Below are 20,397 nucleotides of genomic sequence, written 5' to 3' on the forward strand. Positions count from 1 at the left end.
TAACAACGGAGTTCATTAGAAGATGAAAGCTTATGATGAAGATGCCAAATATATTTTATTTATTAACAAATCAATTACAATACTTGGTTGCTCAACCGTCAACAGCTTGACGATTGGCTTTTTGGGACACATTTCCCAACAACTCCCACTTATCCTAAAGCCACTCGACACAGTATCTAATACCCATCTTCGACTTGTGGTTGTCGAACTCCTTTATTGCCAGGGCTTTAGTGAAGGGGTCGGCTAGGTTCTCCTTTCCATCGATCTTCTGAAGGTCGACGTCACTTCGATCCACGATCTCTCGGACCAGGTGGAAGCGGCGCAAGATGTGCTTCATCCGCTGATGTGCTTTGGGTTCCTTCACCTGAGCTATGGCACCAGTGCTGTCGCAGTAGAGTAGGACTGGACCATCGAGGGAGGGTGCTACTTCGAGCTCAGTGATGGATTTCCTCAGCCACACAGCTTCCTTTACAGCATCTGATGCTGCGATGTACTCCGCTTCACAAACAGAGTCCGCCACAGTATGCTGCTTGGAACTCTTCCAGCAGATGGCTCCATCATTCAGAGTAAAGATATAACCCGACACGCTCCTGCTGTCATCATGGTCAGATTGAAAGCTAGGGTCTGTGAACCCCACAAGTTTCAGATCTGACTTGCCATAAATCAACCATTGGTCCTTAGTATTTCTCAAATACTTAAGGATGGCTTTAAACACTTTCCAGTGATTCTCTCCAGGATCAGATTGGTATCTACTCACTACTCCTAGTGAGTATGCCACATCTGGTCTTGTACATATCATGGCGTACATGATAGATCCCACGGCTGAAGCATATGGGACTCTACTCATACGCTCTCTCTCTTCAGGAGTTGTCGGACAATCCTTCTTAGAGAGAGAAATTCCTTGGCCTATCGGTAGATAGCCCTTCTTGGAATTCTCCATGCTGAACCTCTTCCGCATAGTGTCATGTACATGGACTTGGATAACCCAAGCATCCTTTTAGATCTATCCCTATAGATCTTCATCCCTAGGATGTAAGATGCTTCACCCAAGTCTTTCATGGAGAACTGTGATGACAACCAAACTTTTATTCCCTGTAGTGTGGGGATGTCATTCCCGATTAAGAGAATGTCATCCATGTACAAGACAAGGAATACCACAACTGGACCATTTGTCCATTTATAAATGCAGGGCTCTTCTCCATTCTTAATGAAGCCATACGTTTTGATCACCTTATCAAAATGCATGTTCCAACTCCGAGAAGCTTGCTTCAGTCCATAAATGGATCTCTGAAGCTTGCACACCTTGGACTCATCTGTGGATGTAAACCCTTCAGGTTGTATCATATACACCTCTTTAGTCAGCTCTCCATTCAGGAAAGTTGTCTTTACATCCATCTGCCAGATCTCATAATCCAGATGGGCAGCTATTGCAAGCATTATCCGAATAGATTTGAGCATTGTCACAGGGGAAAACGTCTCATCATAGTCAATACCATAACGTTGACGATACCCCTTGGCAACCAGACGGGCTTTATAGGTCTCCACCTTTCCGTCTGCGCCCCTCTTCCTTTTGAAGACCCATTTACACCCAATGGGTTTAACCCCTTTAGATGGGTCAACCAATGTCCATACATCGTTGACCTTCATGGACTTCATTTCGGATTTCATGGCTTCAAGCCTTTTCTCAAAATCAGGTCTCTGCATAGCATCCATATAGGTGATCGGATCCTCATTATTCTCATCAAGTTCGATGGGATCACCATCCCAGACCAAGAAACCATAGTATCTGTCCGACTGATGCGGTACTCTACCGGATCGCCTTAATGGTACAGGTATATTGGGCTCCGGATCTGATCTAATCATATCCGACTCAGGTTCAGCTATTGGTATCGGTCCTTTTACCTGTTGAACTTCATCAAGTTCAACCTTAGAGGCAACGGTTCCTTCATCAAGGAACTCATTTTCTAAAAAGATTGCCTTAAGGTTGACGAACACCTTTTGTTCATCAGCATGGTAGAAAAATATCTTTTTGTCTCTTTGGGGTACCCTATGAATGAGCATTTGTCAGACCTAGGTCCAAGTTTGTCTGTGACTAATCGTTTGACATAGGCTGGGCACCCCCAGACCCTAAGGTGTGAAAGTGCTAGCTTACGTCCCGTCCATATCTCATATGGAGTCTTAATTACAGACTTACTTGGAACCCTATTTAACAGATAACAGGCCGATTCGAGTGCATATCCCCAGAAGGATATCAGCAAGCTAGCAAAAACCCATCATGGATTGGACCATGTCTAACAAAGTCCGATTCCTCCTTTCAAACACACCATTATGCTGTGGTGTTCCTGGAGGAGTCCATTAGGAGAGAATCCCATTCTCTCCTAGATATGTGAGAAACTCACTAGAAAGGTATTCTCCTCCTCGATCAGATCGAAGAGTTTTAATACTCTTCCCAGTTTATTTTTCTACTTCACTTCAGAATCGTTTGAACATTTCAAATGAATCTGACTTATGTTTCATCAGATAGACATATCCATATCGGGATAGGTCATCCGTGAAAGTTATGAAGTAGAAATATCCACCTCTAGCACTAGTGCTCATGGGCCCACATACATCAGTATGTACTAGCTCAAGAGCTCGGTAGCTCTCTCACCTTTTCCAGTAAAAGGTGACTTGATGATTTTACCAAGAAGATAGGACTCACAGGTTGGAAGTGATTCACAATCACTAACTTCGAGGATTCTCTCTTGAGTCAACCTATTTATTCTGTTCTTGTTTATATGACCTAGCCTACAGTGCCATAAGTAGATATCTGACACACTATCTAATCTAGGGTGCTTTCCAGTAGAATAGATTTTTATCAGGCTTGACCTTTTTGGTCAGCTCTGCACTGATGTCCTAGCCTGAACTTGCACCTTCTTTACTTTCTTCTTCTTGTTCTTCTTCCCTTTCTCAAAAGGTCGAGAACTAGAAGACGAACCTCCCACTAAATTCACCGACTCCTTGTGAAGTTGGTGATCCTTCTCAAAGTTCTGAAGCAACCCCAGTAACCCGTGGTAGTTCTCTTCAGGCTTTGTCATTCTATAATGAGTGAGGAATGGGAGATAAGACTTGGGCAGCGAGTTCAGTATTGCATCTTTCCCAAGCTGCTCATGCAAGGAAAAGTCGAGCTTGCTCAATCATTCCATCAGCTTGATCATGTACAATACATGATCAGTGACAGAGGCACCATCCCACATTTTGGTATTGAAGATGGCACAACTAGTCTTATGCCTCTCCACATCATCGGGTGTGCCAAAGGCATCCTCCAACACTTGAAGCATGTCCTTTGGCTGAGCCATCTTGAATCTGCGACTGAACTCGTCGCTCATGACAGCCAGCATGATACAGCGCACCATGGTCCGGTCACTGAGCCACTTCTGGTAAGTGTCTCTGACTGTTCCACGTGCATTGGCAGCTGGCTCCTCAGGTGTAGGATCCATTATCACATATAGGATCCGTTCATGCTCCAGGACTATCTTCAACTTTCGGTACCAGCTACCGAAGTTGGGTCCCACCAACTTATCATTGTCCAACAATGATCGGAGCGATAGGAAAGTGGTCATATTTGCACAAAGGAGAACCATAACCTAATTAGTAATTGATTCATTAAACCTAAAGATTTGGACTTTAATCAAAAGGTTTCTCCCACTATTTTATTCGAATTGGTAGCCTCTACCTCCAATTCGAGGAATTACCCTAATTCCTTAGCGGGTACTAGAATCCACTTAGACTGCACACAAGCCTAACTTTGGTTGGCCAACCCATGTACATCTAAGGGTAGGTTCATAACCAATTATTTCTCTAAATAATTTCTAGTAATTTTAATTTTGCCCCAGAAACCTAATCAGTAGGCTTTGGCCTCCACTGTAAGGATCCAGTTAGGTCCAACCATTAACATGATCATACTTGGTGTATCTAACCAACGAATGATTAAGCCCAACTTTGGTTGGCTCACCTAACCATCATTAGAGAGACACTTCCAAGTCGTCATATGATGAGTGATAATTTCATTAGTCAACAAGCACCAGGCCTTTGGGTCTGCAATGATTATTGAGTTAATGGACTCATTATCAAACACCTTAATGGGAGGCTATGACTCAGTTATCTCCATAACTTTATCATTTTAAGGACCTAATAATTTTAGAGGATTTAAATAATATAGAGGATGAAGTCAGATGAACCAACTTATCATGATCCTCCCACTAGCTTCACCAAGTCAGCTTAAGGGAGACCAGGGCTGGTCTAGGAGCACCTAAATCAGTCACACTGATTTACCTAGCTGACATGGGTCAGCTCGAATAGTCAAGTGATCCGATCAAAACATAATTTCACCAAGAGGCCAGGTAAGTTCGATCAGTGGGAGGGTCTGCCAAAGCTTGCCTTAGACACCATCAGAAATGGCCAGGTAAGCGGGCTCCCAATTAAAAACCACCAGTCTGGTTTACCTTAGACACCAACTGGTTTAATTAGTTTCGATTAGATCAACCTAACAGTTCGTGCTAGACCGCTTAGCCAAGAATCAAGTCCATTTGGTTCTCGTTAAAGACATAGACTTGACCAACTACAACTATTGTAATTGATCTAGAAAATCCTTGACCTAATCTAAGACAACAATTGATTAGATTTAGTCAATTCTCTAATTAAGTCCATCTTTAATCTAACCATAGGTCTAACCCAATTAATGGACCTAATTCCCACTAACCCATTAACCCAATGTGTTATGATTTGTGTCTTAGGTTCTTCAATTCACAATCCTAGAACCTAATCAAACAACTTCTTAATTCTTAATTAAGTTTTGGGCTGAGGGTTGGGTTCGGCTTTTCAAAAAATAATTTTCATATTTGTAAAATAATTTTACAATATGATTTTACCAACCATATTGCATGTTTGATTCATAATCAAGATGCAAGTGAAATAAACATGAAACTACTTTAGATCTAATCTAAACAGGTTCATGTAATTGAAACAATTTCAACTTTAAACAATTTTTTTGCACAAAAATTATTAACAAAGAGATTTTATTTCAGATTTAAACACTTTTTAAATCTAATAAATCATAAATTTAATCTAGATCATATATAACAAATTTATGATTAAAGATAGATCTACACAAACTAGGACAACCTTTGCATTGTAAGGGGTAAACCTTACAGCAGGACAACCTTGCAGTTCGTGATTGATCTAAAATTTTAATTTTAGATTTAATAATCAGATTATAAATTAGATCTAATCTAAAAAATAATCTAAGCATGTATAAATAATCATGTAATAAAGAACCTAGGCTCTGATACCAATTGTAGGAACCAGATCTAGGGTTTCAGGGTTAGATCTTGAAACTTTTTCAAGATCATACAGCGGAAGACTAAAATAAATCAAAATTTATTTTTTAAAATCAAAAAATTCCTACATCTAAGATCCTATTACATGATTATTATATAGTATTAAATCAAAAATTAAAATATATATAAATATAGTATGAACTACATGTTGATCATATCAACATGTTTCTATACTACATCTAATGTATGTATTAAACAATAGATCAGATCTATTACCTTGCAAGTTAGACGTTCTAACCTTGTTGATCTGGGCTTGAGGATGATGTTGTAAGCCACACATGCATCCGGCCTCTAGGAGTCGTCCACACGAGCCCACGAATCTCGATCAGAAGTCCTGCTTCAGGAAATCAGCACAGTATGCTAGTACTGCGCTGATCCTTCTTTGATGGTTGATCAGGTGCCTCCTTCTTCTTGATTTGGACTCTTCCAAAGATGGAAAGTAAAAGGAGGAGTTTCAGATCTGAGACACTCTCAGGAAACTCAAGATGGAGGGAGGAAAGATATGAAAATAAAACCCAAGAAGAAGACCCTCTTCTTCTTCACATTTTTCTCTCTAGATATCCAAACTTGCGTCTTTTATATCTCCACGACCCAAAGGTATTTCTCTCTGATTTTTGGATGGCACAAATATCTCTCAAATCTCTAATTTCTCATAAAATTTCACAAAGAAACTCATCTCATATATAGAGAGATATGATAGAGTCCTTGTCTAGGTCAAACACCTAGTCAAGGCTTATCCAAACATGGCAAGTTAAGGGACGCCCAACTCTTGAGCACCTCCTTCATATTTTTATGCATGGATCACCAGAAAAGGGTGCACAATATATATTCTAAAAGCCATAAAAATTTCAAAAAAAGTTTGGATAAATTCGGTGCAAAATTGAAAGAGTTTTGGATTTCTAAAACTCTATCTCATAGAATTCGAAATCCAAACTTATTCCTTTTAGATTTGATCCAAACCATCTTCCATGTAAGAAAGAAGAGAGGAGACCTTTTATGAACGTGGGAGAGATCTGAGAGAGGGCTTTTGTCACACAAAATAAGTAGAGATTGGTGTTGAATAAGAGAGAGGGCGTGGAGAAGGCTTATGTGGCGCAAGGTGGAATCTTAGTCTTACTAGGATTCTGTCTGATGACTTGTTTTAATTTGATTTTCCAAACCAAATCAAATAATAATTAGATCAATCCAATTAAAATAGATCTTAACCCAATTAAGAACCTAATTTAATCAGATTAAATTAGATTTAAATCTGATTTAATTTTTTAATCAAATTAGAAATTAGATTGACCCAAGTCCTAGTTGAACTAGGACTAGTTTTTCCTTGCACTTGGCTTATCCAATAAACCAATTGGACTTGATCCAATCAAGCCAAAAATAAATATAATTAAATCATATTTAATTAGATTTAATCTCAGCCCATTGGCTTAATCAAATTAAGCCAATTAGCAATCGAATTGCTAATCGATCCTCCTGCAACACTTGCATTGGGTTAAATGTCAATCGTATTGATCATTTAACCCTAGAATGATTCTTAATCGTTGATCAACCATCTGATCGGATCATGAACTCTAATGTGTGTGACCTCATAGGTCCGAACCTAAGCCGGTAGCATAGGAATAAATTCCTATACCAATCGAAGTGACCATCTAGCAATGGTACCCGACGATCGGATAGGTCGAATGTGTAGAACAACATCCTTAGAATCCATGCGGATATAGTTTTCATATAATTCATCTCCTTAACCAAAATGATCATAGGACACCCCAGAGCTCAACTGTCAACTCTGATCAGGTTGTCCACATTGTATTTCAAAATATCAAATCCATCTGATGGATTATCCTGGCCAAGGTTTTGCTAAATTGAAATACAGTGACTCATTCTTCTCCAACTCTTGGAGTGGTCAATCCCATCTCGATCACACTCTGACTTCGTAAGTACTTGACTGTGCCCAGAAGCCTTCCATCTCTGAATTAGAAATTTAGTTAGTCCAGTACCAAAGCACAGTGAGTTGCTTGCAAGTCACTGAGGCGATCTCAGGTCTAAGGGACACTTATACCTATATCCCATCAGAGATATTCTCGACAGTAGAATACTCTGGAGTTGGTCATGTTCAATGATGATGTACCCTTACATCTCACCTGTATGTCATACCAGTGTCTCCACACTCCTTGGTTAAGAGGACAACCAACCCATATGGCCTACAGCAACCTATGCTCGATAGAAGCTGTCGTCCTTATTAACAGCCTATCATTTGGTCGTGAACAGTTTTAAGGACTAATCGATAAATTCTCTCTTTATCGAACCTAAATAGTCCTAAGGACTTCATCATAACAACGGAGTTCATTAGAAGATGAAAGCTTATGATGAAGATGCCAAATATATTTTATTTATTAATAAATCAATTACAATACTTAGTTGCTCAACCATCAACAGCTTGACGATTGGCTTTTTGGGACACATTTCCCAACACATAGGTCGCTGTAGGCCATATGGGTTGGTTGTCCTCTTAACCAAGGAGTGTGGAGATACTGGTATGGCATACAGGTGAGATATAAGGGTACATCATCATTGAACGTGACCAACTCCAGAGCATTCTGCTGTCAAGAATGTCTCTGATGGGATATAGGTATAAGTGTCCCTTAGACCTGAGATCGCCTCAGTGACTTGCAAGCAACTCACTGTGCTTTGGTACTGGACTAACTGAATTTCTAATTCAGGGATGGAAGGCTTCTGGGCACAGTCAAGTACTTGCGAAGTCAGAGTGTGATCGAGATGGGATTGACTACTCCAAGAGTTGGAGAAGAATGAGTCGCTGTATTTCAATTTAACAAAACCTTGGCCAGGGTAATCCATCAGATGGATTTGATATTTTGAAATACAATGTGGACAACCTGATCAGAGTTGACAGTTGAACTCTGGGGTGTCCTATGATCATTTTGGTCAAGGGGATGAATTATATGAAAACTATATCCGCATGGGTTCTAAGGATGTTGTTCTACACATTCGACCTATCCGGTTGTCGGGTACCATTGCTAGATGGTCACTTCGATTGGTACAGGAATATGTTCCTGTGCTATCGGCTTAGGTTCGGACCTATGAGGTCACACACATTAGAGTTCATGATCCGATCGGATGGTTGATCAACAATTAAGAATCATTCTAGGGTTAAATGATCAATACGATTGACATTTAACCCAATGCAAGTATTGCAGGAGGATCGATTAGCAATTTGATTGCTAATTGGCTTAATTTGATTAAGCCAATGGGCTGAGATTAAGTCTAATTAAATATGATTTAATTAAATTTATTTTGGACTTGATTGGATCAAGTCCAATTGGTTTATTGGATAAGCCAGGTGCAAGGAAAAACTAGTCCTAGTTCAACTAAGACTTGGGTCAATCTAATTTTTAATTTGATTAGAAAATTAAATCAAATTTAAATTTAATTTAATCTGATTAAATTAGGTTCTTAATTGGGTTAAGACCTATTTTAATTAGGTTGATCTAATTTTGGTTTGATTTGGTTTGAGAAACCAAATTAAAACAAGTCATGAGATAGAATCCTAGTAAGACTAGGATTCCACCTTGCACCACATAAGCCTTCCCCACGCCCTCTCTCTTATTCAACGTCAATCTCCACTTATTTTGTGCGACAAAAGCCCTCTCCCAAGTCTCTCCCACGTTCACAAAAGGTTTCCTCTCTTCTTTCTTACATGGAAGGTGGTTTGGATCAAATCAAAAAGGAATAAGTTTGGATTTCGAATTCTATGAGATAGAGTTTTAGAAATCCAAAACTCTTTCAATTTTGCACCGAATTTATCTAAATTTTTTTTAGAATTTTTATGAATTTTAGGGTACACATTGTGTACCCTTTTTTGGTGATCCATGCACAAAAATATGGAGGAAGTGCTCAAGAGTTGGGCGCCCCTTAACTTGCCATGTTTGGATAAGCCTTGACTAGGTATTTGACCTAGACAAGGACTCTATCATATCTCTCTGTATAAAATGAGTTTCTTCATAAAATTTTAGAAAAAAGATAGAGATTGGAGAGACCTTTGTGCCATCCAAAAATTAGAGAGAAATACCTTTGGGTCATGGAGATATAAAAGATACAAGTTAGGGTGTCTAGAGAGAAAAATGTGAAGAAGAAGAGGGTCTTCTTCTAAGATTTTTTGTTTTCATATCTTTCCTCCCTCCATCTTGAGTTTTCTGAGAGGGTCTCAGATCTGAAACTCCTCCTTTTACTTTCTATCTTTGGAAGAGTCCAAATCAAGAAGAAGGAGGCACTTGATCAACCATCAAAGAAGGATCAGCGCAGTACTAGCATACTGTGCTGATTTCCTGAAGCAGGACTTTTGATCGAGATTCGTGGGCTCGTGTGGATGACTCCTAGAGGCCGGACGCATGTGCGGCTTGCAACATCATCCTTAAGCCCAGATCAGTGAGGTTAGAGCATCTAACTTGCAACGTAATAGATCTGATCTATTATTTAATGCATACATTAGATGTAGTATAGAAACATGTTGATATGATCAACATGTAGTTTATGCTATATTTATATATTTTAATTTCTGATTTAATGCTATGTAATAATCATGTAATAGGATCTTAGATCTAGGGATTCTCTGATTTTAAAAAATAAATTTTGATTTATTTTAGTCTTCCGCTGTATGATCTTGAAAAAGTTTCAAGATCTAACCCTGAAACCCTAGATCTGGTTCCTACAAGAACCTCATCCCAACATGAGCAAAGTTGAAGACCCGATTATTTAAAGACCAGATGGAGGGAGAGGCCCTTACAACGGCCCTTATGTGCCCCCACAGCCTTGTTAGGAACAGGAGGAGAACCTCATCCTAACATAAGCAAAGTCGAAGGTCCGATTATTTAAAAACCGGATGGGGGTAGAGGCCCTTACAACGGCCCTTATGTGCCCCCACAGTCTTGTTAGGAATAGGAGGAGAACCTCGTCCTAACATGAGCAAAGTCGAAGGCCCGATTACTTAAAGATCGGATGGGGGGAGAGGCCCTTGCAACGGCCCTTATGTGCCCCCACTGCCTTGTTAGGAACAGGAGGAGAACCTCGTCCTAACATGAGCAAAGTCGAAGGCCCAGTTACTTAAAAATCGGATGGGGAGAGAGGCCCTTGCAACAGCCCTTATGTGCCCCTACAGCCTTGTTAGGAACAAGAGGAGGACCTTGTCCTAGCATAAGCTGAAATTGACTATGTCGGGGACAGGAGGAGAACCTCGCCCTAACACAAACAAAGACCTGATCGATCAAGATCGGATGAGGAGAAAAGCCTCCTCAGTGGCTCCTCTACATCCCCACAACCCCGCTAAGAGCAGAGGGAAAACCCTCACCTAAAGGAAAAACCATCACCCAAATAAAAAGAAAAAGGGAGATAAAAAGGGAAGGCGACGAACTACACTAGCGATAAGTGAAAAGCAAACTACATCAAAGATACAAGGGACCTCGTCTCAATGAGGAAGGATACTCCTATCAAAAACCCTCAGTCGCTAAGAGGGAACTCAACACAGGCCGAGGAGAAATCGACTTTCTCAAAGTAACGAGAAGTTTGGATCTCCAAGCTCGAGCACCAGGAGGAAGCGTCAAACTCAAATGGCCTCGAAATGACCTACGATCACGAACAAAATGGGGCAAATCAACACGGCGGCGACCAGGAACCTTCAAACAATATCGACATCGAATAAGACAAAAGACAAAAGAAGTTCGATGAATGACGACTCAAAGCAAGGATAGACAAGAAATTACAAATAACGCCGACGCCAAACAAGACGGAAGACAAAAGAAGTTTGGTAAACGACAACTTAATACAAGAATGGATAAGGTAATGAAAAATTTCCTTTTCATTTCATTAGTGAAGTGTACATTATAAAACCTTGAAGGCCAAAAAAGAAAAATGACAAGAAAAGAAAAAGAATACATGGAAGGATGAAAGATAAAAAAAAAAGGGGCTCTAAGGAAGCTCGGCTTCTTCCGACTTCAAGCTCTCAGTTTCGATCCTTATTAGGGATTGCTTTAAGTTTTCAACTTCTTCCTCTAGTTTCATCTTTCTCAGCAGCATATCTCGATACATCTGGTGGAACCACCAGCTATCGTCCTCTGACTCTCGAAGCCTCTTCCTCAGGACCTCGGACTCCATCTCGGCATCTTTGATCGCCTGCTGCTCGTGGACCAACTGAATCTTCAGCCATGCAGTTCAGCCTCCTCTCGCCCAAGGGCCACAGACAGTTCTGCCATGGTCCCCCTCAAGGAGCGGAGCTCGTCGGAGCCTTGTGTAGAGGCAAGCTGGACTCTCTCAGACAACTACCTCTGAAGGTGGGCAACTTCGTCGGTCGTCGTCTGGAGCTTCCTTTGATAGTCCTCTACTTGCCCACTCAAATCGACTCGATAGGTATTGTAGTTCGCCTCAGCATCCTGCAGCTACTTTTGAAGGTCGGAGAACTTCTTCAACCAATCTCGATCGCGGTCGACTTGGATTGTGAGCCAGGATGAGCTCCCTTCCAACTGACCGATCTTCTCCCGTGTGGCCGCCAGCTCGACTTCAAGGGAGCTGATCTTGGAAGCTTGAGTCCAAGATCGATCACTGGCATGTTTCCAGAGTTCCTCTAGCTCCGTCATGAAGTCAGCCTTTCTCCGGGTATAGTTCATGAGACCCTTTCTGTGGAGGTCCTGAAAGCGAATAGCTTCCACAGTGACTTTCGAATGGCTCTTCCTCAGCCGGCAAAGTTCATCTTCCAGCTTCTTGGATTTCTTCGTCAACTGACAAACTTTCCTTCTGAGGTCTCGAATCATCGACTTCAGAGGAATCCCCTGTGGCAGGGGAAGAGCTTCGGCAGGGCACTGTCATTGGGAGACAAAAGCACCACGACTCAAATTAGTACAAAAAGACAAAAGAGAAGGAAAAGAATGCAAAAGAATAAAAGGGGGCTCTCTGTAAAGAAGAATCCGATTTTATTGATTAAATAATCTTTAAGTACAAGAGAATGAAGAAAAGTCACCACAAAGGAAAAATACAAAATTAGAAGTTTCGAACCTCTGGGGCAGAAGTGAAGGGGCTCTGCATCCCCAGAAGGTCGGTAGCGGCGGCCACAGTGGTCGAAGAGGTCCCGACTGGAGGAGGACCGGCAGCGGCTTTGGAAGGTCTAGCTTCATCGTCGGATGCCTCATCTAGGAAGTCGAGGTCCAGTTCGGGAAACCTTTCGGCCATCTTCTCTTGGCAGAGTTTGAAACCCTTGATGAAGGCATCTTGGCCGAACTGGACCTATAGATCCTCCATCTCGGAGGATGCCTTGAACTCCTCCACTGCTCGGGCCCCTGCCTCCAAGACCAGGGATGGGATCCACGCTTTCAGCTCAGAAATCTGCACCTTCAGTTCAGAGAACTCAGCCTCTGCCTTCTTCCTCTCCTCCTCCAAGGCGGTCCTCAGATCGGACGAGGTTTGTCCCTCCTTCTGCAGTGCCTCCTAGAGACTGGTGACCTCGATGATCTTCTCCTCGAGGCAGGTGGCCTCAGCCAGGCGACCTTCCTCCGCCCGAGCTGCCTCCCTCTTCGCGATCTTCACCGCCTCGACGTTGGTGACAAGCTGGTGTCCAATCTGCAAGAGAGGTCGGGGAGTCAATATAAAGGCTAAGGAGTAAATTAAGTAAAGAAGTAAGAAGGAGAAAAAAGTGAATTAACCTACTTCGAGAAAAGATCCCAGAGAGTCCCAAACCCGCAGCTCGAGATCAGCAAGGACGATCCTCTGGATGACCTCGGACAGAATGCACCCTTCGACCAGCCTCTTTATTAAATCCCTATTGTTGAAGGGATTTTCCCCCAGATCTTCCTCGGAGCCACCGGCACCCTTGATGGCAGCCTTGCGGCTACGGCTCCTCTGGGCCAGGGTCTTCTTTCTCCTCCTCCCTTCGACCCCGGGTGCCCCCTCAGGACAAACCTCTGGAGCGGGATCCTCAGTCGGGGGCTCCTTGAAGAGGCTCGGGGGACTTCGGATTTGACATCGGAAGGGACGTCGACGGCCACGGCCACCTGAGCAGGCGCAACCGAGCTTGTCTCTTCTGTCCTGGCTCTTTTTGCCGACCCCGAAGTTGAGGCACTATTTCTCTTGTGGGTCTTGAGATCCTGGGCTAACCTTCAAGCCACACCTGCATCCATGTCTGCAATAAAAGAAGATCAACACGGCTTAGAGATGGAATAAGAGAAAGGGGAAGTAGCAAAAAAAAAAAAATAATGGTACCGGCAGGGTTAAGAGGACTCAGGCCGACGTTGAACAAGAGTTGTTCCTTCAGAAATTTAGAGAGGAGGGGGGCTTGATAGGCCTCGAGCTTTTTGGAGGCTTCGAGGTTGTCCCTTTCCAGGCTAGAAGCCTGACGGACGGAATCCCTCAGAGAGCCCCAAGGGGGTAATCCCAGCTCCAAGGTCGGGCATCGGACATAGAAGAACCTCTCCTCCTAGTTGTGGATAGAAGAGGGGGTGCCTTTCAGCAATCTCTTTCTACCGAACTGGGGGGAGAAGTACCACCAGTCTTTTGTCAAGGGGTGACATTTGAAGGTGTAGAAATACCTAAACAGAGAAAGGGTTGGCTGGACTTCGGCTAGGTGACAAAGGGAAAGAAATCCTATCAAAAACCTAAAGGAGTTCGGCACTACTGAGACTAGAGAAATATTCAGAAAATGAAAGAGAGCGATGACAAAAGGTGGAAGTGGAAGCCGAAGTCCAGCACGGAAGGCCTCTTGGTACAGACAGAAGCGGTCGGGAGGAGGGGCGCTAGCCCGGTCAGTTGGCCCGGGAAGCTCTAGCTCGTACTCCGGAGGAACTCCATACTGAATCCTTATCAGTGAGAGTTCATCCGGAGTCAAAGAGCTGGGGATGGTGTCTGGTGCAAAGACCAGACGAGGTTTGATCCTAACTACGGGTTCATCTATGGTACAAGGACTTTGGGGAACTGGGGCTGACGAACTCCTAGAACCACTAGAAGAGAAGATACCGAAAGATATTTTGGATCAAATGGAAGCCACAAAAAATGCCAAAAAAATCGAGAAAAATAGCAAACATGCTCTCGAGGAAGCTAAACGAACGGACTATGGAGAAGAAAGAACAAACAAACGACGAGAAGATTCGAAACTAACCTAGGTTGGCCCGAGGAGTGCAGGAAGACGGCAAGGATGATGGAAGTCGACCCGGAGGATGCCTAAGGCCAAGAAGGATGCTAAAGGAAGCTGGAGCTCTCAGAGAAGAGGAGGGGACCGAGGAATTCTCTCAGGCAAAGTGAAACCCCTGAAGGAAGAGGATGTGTTTAAATAGACCCTGGGGTCCGACGCAATAATGATTGTGGATCTTCTCTGGCCGACCTACGCTCACCGCATGTCCCACTCACCATGGCAGGTGGCTGAAAATGGCTGACAGCTGACAAAATCATTATTGCACCGTACCTAGAGCCATGCTCCAGCGAGAATTCCGAAAAAATCTTTTCGGATCGCTTTGATTTGAAAAGACTCCGGCACCAGCGCGCCAAACATCAAAATATCTGATAGCCATCGAGTGAGGAAATCAAGGGGGCAACTTCGGCCATGAGAATTTCTCTGTACTTCCTTCATTCAAAATCCGAACTTGAAAGTAGGGGGACTGGTGTTGGGTATAAAATACCCCCCGATCGAAGTTTGTAAAAGACCGACCCTTGCAGGACTTTTTTGGCTTCCGACCTTGCGTGACGTCTTTCTGAACCCCCTCGACCGTCCGAGCTTCCATAATGCCATCCGGACTTCTTCGGCAATGAGCTTCTCCATTCATCTATCGGGCCGTTCCAAAGGCTCTCTGGGCTTCACTATCAATCAATCTTCTACAGTGATCAACTATTCACGAAATCCTTTCCAGACTTCTTCCGACCACGGACGACTCTACTCCAAACTTCTTTCGAACTTCGTCAATATCCGAGCTTCTTCGACAATGAGATTTCTATAGTAACCAGACTTCATCCATGTTTCTACGACGGTCGACCGCCTTTCGAATTCCACCCGAGCTCTTGCGAGAGCCGAACTTCTACAGCAAGCAGTCTACTCCAAACTTTCACGGCAAGCAGTCTACTCCGAACTTCTACTATGAGTGGTCTACTCTGGATCTCTACTGTAAGCGAATTCCATCCGAGCTTCTACAGTAAATAAATTTTTTTCAAACTTCTATTACAGGCAGACTTCAGTCGAGCTCCTACAGTGGATGGATCCCAGACGAGCTTCTACAACGGGATAGGCTCCACCGGCCAGGTCACTACTTCGAGCTCCCACGACAACCGATCTTCGACCGAACTTCTATAATAAGTGGTCTCCTTTCAGCCTTCTACAAGAAACGGACTCTGTCCGAACTTTCATAGCGGATGGATATCGGACAAACTTCTACGACAGATAGGCTCTAGCAGCTGGATTCCTACAACGGCCGACCGCCTTCGGTGTTTGCCGAACCTCCCCAGCCATCAACCTTCAATAGTGTCAGTCAGACTTCAACAACGCCATCCGAACTTCTACAGTATCCCCCAGACTCCTCCAGCGGATGAACCTCCCCAATGCTATCCGAAGTCCACCGCCGGCCGACCCTCTGCCAGATTCCTTATGAAACCCAACTTCCCCAATAGAAAGTCTCCATCCGGGCATACAACAGATGACTCCCGCTTGCAGCATCAGCACTCTAGGCACCCAACAACAGTAGACTCATCAGCAACCTCGAAAACATCCAAGCTTCTCCTGGATCAATGAGACAGAGAGCCATTCCACTCCATCAGACATCCCAGTCGAGCTCCAGCCGACAGATCTGAACTCTCTGGCAAGTCGCGACAATGGATACCACTCCACTCTCTGGGCTCCACCACTCTCTGGCAAGTCGCGACAACGGATACCACTCCACTCTCCGTAACAAATTCCACGTGGCCCTGAACGGCCCCTAACGCCACCACTTTCCGTAACAAACTCTGTGTGGCTTTGAACGGCCCACTACCATAGGTTATAGACGTCGCTGTCAATCAGTTATGCTCTCCGTCTATAAAAAGAGACCCCCAGATACGTTCTTCTCTTAGCTCTAAACTCTATGCCAATACTCTGCTAAAATTCTCACTCGAGCACTCCATTTCTGTTGAAGCAGAGTACTGACTTGAACGTCAGAGGATCTTGCCGGAGCACACCCAACTTCGGTTTAGACTTCCTTTGCAAGTCCCGACGGCAGCCGCGGTCATCTTAACTCCAACTTCTCCGACTTCGATGAAATTCTGCACCAACAGTACCTAAGTACCTTTCAAGAGGATGAAAAACCCTAGTCGATCTACAAGGTGGAAGAGGTCGTGTTAGGACTGGTTCTAATTGATTAGATTCCTCAGGTTCCTTAGCTCGTTGCTCTTAGGAGACATTCTTCTTGAGCTTAATTATTCTTTCGATGCCACCATCTTGAATGAACTATTTTTCAAAAAGAATAGCATGTCGACTCACAATCACATTGTGGTCTTTCAAAATATAGAAATAGTATCCTAATGACTCTTTAGGATATCCTATGAACCGAGCTCTAAAATATCTGAACTCTAACTTGTCTGTCTGTTATCCCTTGACATGAGCCAGACAACCCCAAATTCTGAGGTGACTCTGATTTGGCTTCTTACCATGCCATATCTCATACAGTATGGTAGGAACGATTTTAGAGGGAACTCTATTCAATACATATATTGCTGTCATGAGACAATATCCCCAAAAAAACTCAGGAAGGTCCGTGAAGCTCATCATGGAATGAACCATATCTAATAGGGTCCAGTTTCTCCATTCTAAAATCTCGTTGAGTTGTGGCATTCCAGGTAGAGTCCATTGAGAGACTATGCCATTGTCCTTAAGATAGTCTAGAAACTCCCGACTAAGGTATTCACCTCCTCGATCTGATTGAAGAACCTTAATGGGCTTTCTTGTTTGTTTTTCTACCTCATATCTGAATTCTTTGAACTTTTCAAAGACTTCAAACTTGTGTTTCATTAGAAATATATATTCGTACCTAGATATATTATCGATAAAGATAATGAAGTAGATATAGTTGCCTCTAGCCGGCACATCAAATGGGCCGCACACATCTGTATGTACTAGGGCAAGTAGGTCTGTGGCCCTTTTTCCATGTCCTGTAAAAGAGAGCTTGGTCATTTTGCCTTGAAGGCTTGATTCACAAACTGGATATGACTCGAAAGTCAATGGACTCAATAGCCCAGATTTCTCTAATTTGTTAACCCTGTCTTCCACTATATGACCTAGCCTTAGGTGCCACAGATACTTTTCATTTAGACTATCTCTAGGCCTTTTAATTTCTATGGCATTCACATTTTGCTTGATATTAAATATAGATACATCAATATGTAGCTGATAGAGACCATTAATAAGAAAATCATTTGTAACTTTATTATTTTCATAAAATATGTTACAATGATCCTTATGAAAGCTAATCACATAGCCTTCTTGTACTAAACATGAAATAGAAATCAAATTTTTGCTTGCTACAGGCACATAATAACAATATCTAAGAACTAAATCTAATCCTAATGGTAATCGCAGAGGGTAGGTTCTCACGACCACAGCAGCAACTCTTGCTTCGTTTCCGATGCGCAAGATCATATCCCCATCCCTCAACCTCCTGCTCTCCTCAAGATCCTGCATAGAAGTGCACAAATGAGCACTAGAACCAGAGTAAAGTATCCAACTGAATGCAGAGGAAATCGTAAGATTAGATTCTATAATGAGTATACCTCCAGAAGGACCATCCTTCTTGTTCTTCAGGGTGGCCAGGTACTGAGGACAGTTTTGCTTTCAATGGCCATATGAATTACAGTGAAAATATTTTTTCTTTTTAGCAGCCTTCTTCTTCGGTTCCATCTTCTTCTTCTTCTTCCCATCCACCTTCTGCTTCTTCGCAGACTTCTTCTTCTTTCCAAAAGACTTTCTCTAGGAAGAAGTCCGCTCCACAGTAAGGACTGAGCCTTTTGAACCTTCAAAAAAAACTCAACTGTAACCAACATGTTCAATAACTCAATCAAGGTACACTGCATCTTATGCATATGAAAGTTCATGATGAACTGACCATATGCATCAGATAAGGACTGAAGAATCACATCAATTTGAAAATTCCAGTCTATGATGACACCGAGCTTCTCAAGCTCCTCAAGGTCCTTGATCATTGTCAAACAATGATCTTGGACTGACTGCCCATCATGCATTTTAGCCTTAAAAAGTCTTTGGCAGATTTGATACTTGACTGCGTGACTTTGTTCACCAAACAACTCTTGTAGGTGAGCTAACATTTGGTGGGTAGTCATAATATTTTCATGCTGGCATTGCAAGTCATCAGATATGGCACCCAACATGTAGTACCTGGCTTTGTTATCGTCATCCATCCACTTTTTCAGAGATGCTTTCTGTTCAGCTGTCGGACGTGCTAGCATGGCAGGTGGGTCCTGGTCCAAGATATGAGTTAGTTTCTCAGAATCTAGAATAATTCTATAGTTTCTTAACCAGTCCTTGAAATTGGGTCCAGTCAATCTGTGGGTGTCTAGTATTTTGGTCAGAGGGTTGGACGCAGACATGTTTTCTATAGAGAGTCAAAAGTTTCTAATTAGATTTTGTAATCAGACTTAACCAATTTATTTAGGGGTTTCATTTTTAAATAAATTAGGCTCCCACTATTTTCTCAGATCCCTACACTCCCTAGGTAGAGATGTGAAAATCTCTATGATTAGTGATTTTTAGTGGGTGGTGCGGTCTCACCGACTGGCTCACCACCTCACCTAATAGTTATTGGTGATGGGTCAACCCATGAGTGGACAACTCTTGTCCAATGATTCTCTAATCATGGTGCACCCAAAACTTGGTCGCTAATTCATGAAGCTCACCGTGCTCGAAATATTGCTCCAATCCTTAGTTAAGTCAGACCCACCATTTGCACGAACTAGATTTCTGATTGGGTCCCTCATCATATCCGAAATATTGAGCACAATCCATCCTCTAATCCGTAGCATCCAATGCCTAATGGACATGGTTGCATCTTTTTGGTGCAACTGAGCCACTATAACCAGCTGAGAACAATCAACCTCGAGAAGGGCCCACACATCCATAATGGTGGAAGTCCTTAGACTTAATATTTTCTTAGGGAGATTTGATTTAGGTCCCATTAAACTTGACTTGACTTAGTCATAACAATTATGACTAACCTAGTGGCATGGATTAGCTTGAATTGTTAGCTACCTCAAATCAGAACTGGATCGACACATATGGCCAGGTAAGTGAGACCGGTGGAAGGGATATGCCATTAACTCGACAAGAATGTATTTGAGTCGAGTAGCTCCCAATTAAAAACCAGTCAGTCGTATCTGTCCAACTTACCTTAGATGCTAAATTATCGAACCAGAATCAATTGGGTTAGCATACAACCCAGGCTCTAACCACTGAGCCAAATTAGATCTTAACTTAATCGAGTCACATCTGAATGTGATTCAACCTTGACCTAGACTTAATCCTATTAGGCTGGTCAATTATTAGCTTTCATGATCCCACCTAACCAACTTTTGATTCTATTTGATCAACCACTAGATCTAATTGAGCTACCCAAGCCCAAACCTAATTTTATGAAAATAACTTAGATATGAAATTTTCAATTTTAGACCTAATTTGATTTCATAAGCTTAATTCATTAATTATGTTTTGGGTTCATAAATAAAATATGTAAAATAAATCCTAGGATTTTAGGATCTAGAGTTTTGCAGAAAAGTAAGTTTGATTTCTGATTAAGGATCAACGCACAGCACCCCTATATGCCATAAGAACACCCCTGAGAGGAGAGGGTCTTAAACCCTACTTTGTTCTTATGACCGGACGGCCATGAGGAACACCTTAATCAAAAATATTAATTTAACTATAAAACTAGTTAGATCTAAGTTACATATCATATATATAATTTTAGATCTAACTTATACATGCTTTGCATACATCTCATGTATT

This window comes from Elaeis guineensis, chromosome 14 (assembly GCF_000442705.2).
Source record: "Elaeis guineensis isolate ETL-2024a chromosome 14, EG11, whole genome shotgun sequence".
In the NCBI taxonomy this organism is placed as follows: Eukaryota; Viridiplantae; Streptophyta; class Magnoliopsida; order Arecales; family Arecaceae; genus Elaeis; species Elaeis guineensis.